Raw genomic sequence first — 4,087 nt, 5'->3', positions numbered from 1 at the left:
GGATGCTTGTAACACCCCTCATTTCCGAATGTTCGTATAAATTTTTGGTGATAATGTAAGCATCTATTTTAATTGACAAAAGAAATAGAGTATGAATCAGAGGTAACTTATTTTTAAGATTTGGGAGATCTGTTCAAAAAAAAAAAAAGAAAAAGAAAGAATCTGAGGACCTATATGTAAACCCTAAGGACCTAATCGTGAATATGATAAAAACAAGGACTAAACTGCAAAATGCACCAAATGACAAATTCCACCGCTTAAGCTTCTCTGCCTTCGTTGTTAAGGAAGCAGAGGAGGCAGCTCGTGGGTGATCAGGGAAAGAAAGAAAGAAAGAAGAAGAAGAAGAAGAAGAAGAAGAGAAAGAAAATTGGGGCTTTTAGGGCTCTTGCTTTAATCTTGTCATTTCGGGTCAAAATTTCCAAAGGCAAGTGTTCTAACCCCATCCTACAGAAGTATTAGACTCTGTTTTTATGTTGATTCAAAATAAATTGGAAGATTTCTATTTAGAAACTGATATGTCTCTCCTTGGACATAAAACCATGGATTCTGAAAGTTTTTCGGTAAACTGACCCCTAAGCACTTTTTCAGCTATAAGTTTTAGTACAGAATGAGGATTCAGGCAGGAACTATTTTTGTTTGAAATTAGACTCGTATGTATTTCTTTTGACACTGATTTTGTAGATTTTGGACACCGAATACTTACCAAAAAATTTGTTTCAAAAGAGCCTAAAGACGCTGTAAAATAGAGTTCAAGATTTCTGACCTTTCGATACTAAAACGCCTATAACTCCCTGTTGAAAATTCTGGTTTGTACCAAACTGATTTTATTTGAAACTAGACTTGAAAATCTTTCTTTTGACATATGGTTTGAAAATTTTGGAATTCAATTGCCTACCCTATTATCTGTTGAATCCGACCCTATAAATTCTGCAAAAGAGTGATTGTGATTTTGACCTTGTGTTACCAAATCAGAGGTAACTCTGTGTTGGGAGCCTTGTTTCATATGAAATCTGTTCCATCCGAATATAGATTGATATATGGTTCGACCATAGCCTTCTTATGGGTATTGGAGCATAATTGTTATTCTGAAATATTTGTTTGATGTGCCACTGGAATTCTGTCCGAAATCGAGCTTTGGTCGATTTCGCGTATTCTGTTCCATTTCCTTTGGATACTTGAATTCGCCTAATCTTCTTATTGGAATTGAGCTGATTATGATTGCTTGGAATCCCTGTACACTCTTGCTTTCATTTCTTTCCTAAAATGAATACTTTTGTGAGAGATTTGTTCCTTGCATCACATTGCTTTTGAAAAGGCACATGTACGTTTGGTTGATTCGCGTGTGCTTCCGTTATATGCTACTTATTGTTGAAACTGCCTTCTTGTACTTTGGTGTGTGGGATTGTCTGGACCTTTGCCAGAAATGGTAAAGGGTATGCGCTGATTTGCCCGCTTTGTGGGGTCCCGCTTTGTGGGATATTCTGGTATGCGCTTATTTGCCCGCTTTGTGGGGTCCCGCTTTGTGGGATATTGCTTAGAGCCTGCGATGCTCTGCCGGCCCCCTTTGACTTCACCTAGACGTGGGTGGATGGAGCTCCCAGACGTGGGAGACTTTTGTCAGGTGGTCATTCAGAAATGGATGAATCACATTCTGACTGAGATCCCACTACACCCTCTATATGTTTGATATGACATCCAGAGTTTTGGTGAGTTATTTCTGTTCGTGCTCTGGATAGTTATGATATGATTGCAACGTCAAGGACGACGTTTGAGCTTCTGTACGACATATGAGTTTGATATGCTCTGAAATGCTTCATTCACTGTTGATTTTGCTTCGTAATGTTCCATATGTCGTTGATGTGATTTGGAACATTTTAAATGCCATTGATAAGCTCCGATATGTTTCCTTTGTTTCTGATATGCTCCAATTACTCTATGCCCCATCTGTTAGGAACCAAATATGTATGATTAAAAAGGACAATTATGATTCTGCTCCTAATGATATTATGTATACGAAATCATATATTCTGCTTTGTGTTTGAAAACTGCATCTCTTTGGAAATTGTACTATTTTGATATGGATATGTTAGTCACTTGCTGAGCTCTTTATGCTCACCCCATTTGTTGATAAATTTTTCAGGATAGCGTATCGCTTGCTTAAATGTTAAGAATGGGCTGAGGCAGTGGAAAGTTTAGAAGACGTTGGCCAGAACTTTTGTTAGCATATATGTAGTTGTGTATAAGCTACCTTGCATCTAATGAAATGTGACTATGAATCTAAACCTGTGGATTTTGTGTAAGTTAAAGGATCCCTCATGTATAGGGTTTGGAATGTTAAATTAAATTCGTGTAATGATATGAACTTATGGTAAATCGATGATTGTGGTGACTACATAGATTTCCCCACTTGTGGATTTATATTGTGGTTTTTATTTTGATGAGTTGAGTTCAGATTGTATAAATTATCGAGTGATGTGTGCTATGTTTATGAATTGCACAGGGTTATGAATTGGTAGATTATAGAAGTGAAATTTTTGATCTGAATGTTTTCTTAGTGACCTCAAATGTGTGTTTGGATCCTGGGTTAGTTGTGACGAAAAAAAAAAAAAAATTTTTAAATATCATGGATATTTTTAGGGGTGTGACAGAGGTGGTATCAGAGCATGATTTGAGAATCACTAAGAATATTTTTTTGAGGTTTATTGACTATTCATTTAGAGATTGATCAAAGAAAATATTCTTTTGATGTTTTAGGAAGCAAGGTATGAATCTAAATTTACTGAGCTCTCTAGGTTTGCCACACATATGACTGATGATGAATCTAGAAAGGCAAGAAGGTTTGAAAGGGGATTACGGCCGGCGATAAGAAGCCGAATGTCAGCTTTAAAATTACAAACATATGCTGATACGGTAGAAAGAGCTTTGAAAATTGAAAGAGACATGGAGGAAATTCAAGAAATCATTGGCAAGAACCAAAGGGACAAATTTACTAGCAAAAGCAGGAGAGAAAATGAATACGAAGATAGTAACAAGAGGTTTAAGACATCTGGATTTGAGAAAAGGAAACCATGGGGGAGGACTCAGTTATGTGAAAAATGCGGATTAAATCATGAGACAAGTCGGTGTTTTCGGGTGACTGGAGCATGTTTTAATTGTGGAAAGCTAGGTCATCAAATAAAAGATTGCCCACTGAACAGGAAAAGAGAGCCACTGTCTCCCAGACCCTCAGCCCATGCTAGTATACGCTATCACTGAACAAGATTCTAGAGCTTCTAAATCAGTGGTGGAAGGTATTCTTCATGTTTCTAAAAGAAATGCAAAAGTTTTGTTTGATCCCGGCTCCAACTTATCGTTTGTTTCAAAATACTTTGCTTGTCACTTGGATATTCCACCTAAACCCCTGGATTATATGTTATATGTAACAACTGCTGTTGGAGATTCATTGGCAACAAACTTGGTCTACCCATCTTGTTTGATCTCTATTGGAGACCACGAATTCCTTGTTGATTTGATTCTCCTAGAGATCCAGGGCTTTGATATTATACTCGGCATGGATTGGTTATCTTCTCATCACGCTAGTATTGATTGTTACAAAAAAATAATTACTTTCTGCATACCAGATCAGCCTATATTTTTCTTTGAGGGCATTAAGCATGATTTGCCTCCTTGCTTAATATCCGCACTTCAAGCTTATCATCTTATGCAGAAAGGGTGTTTTTGTTATATGGTGTGTGTAAAGGAGCATTCAAATCAGGAAACCCACCTAGATGAAATTTCAGTGGTCAAAGAATTTCCTGATGTATTCCCTGATGACTTGCCTGGTTTACCTCTAGATAGAGAGGGTGAATTTGCTATTGATCTAGTCCCCAGTACAACCCCAGTATCTAAGCCTCCCTACAGAATGGCACCACTCGAGCTAGAGGAATTAAAGAAGCAAATACAAGAATTATTAGATAAGGGTTTCATACGACCCAGTGTATCCCTATGGGGTGCTCCGGTACTATTAGTGAAGAAGAAGGATGGAACATTGAGGCTTTGTATTGATTATAGACAGTTGAATCAGGTGACCATCAAAAACAGGTATCCC

The 4,087-nt window shown here is 37.4% G+C and overlaps 1 long non-coding RNA gene across 1 annotated transcript; it reads left to right on the top strand.

The window, feature by feature from the left end:
- On the top strand, positions 1-3,202 carry LOC135637118 (uncharacterized). Its single transcript, XR_010496158.1, has 2 exons — positions 1-424; positions 2,141-3,202. It is a non-coding gene; the product is annotated as an uncharacterized LOC135637118 (long non-coding RNA).
- The last annotated feature ends 885 nt before the right edge of the window (positions 3,203-4,087 follow it).

This window comes from Musa acuminata, chromosome BXJ1-3, assembly GCF_036884655.1.
Source record: "Musa acuminata AAA Group cultivar baxijiao chromosome BXJ1-3, Cavendish_Baxijiao_AAA, whole genome shotgun sequence".
In the NCBI taxonomy this organism is placed as follows: Eukaryota; Viridiplantae; Streptophyta; class Magnoliopsida; order Zingiberales; family Musaceae; genus Musa; species Musa acuminata.
Note: the sequence above shows the minus strand (reverse complement) of the source record. Positions and strands in the feature narration are given on the sequence as shown.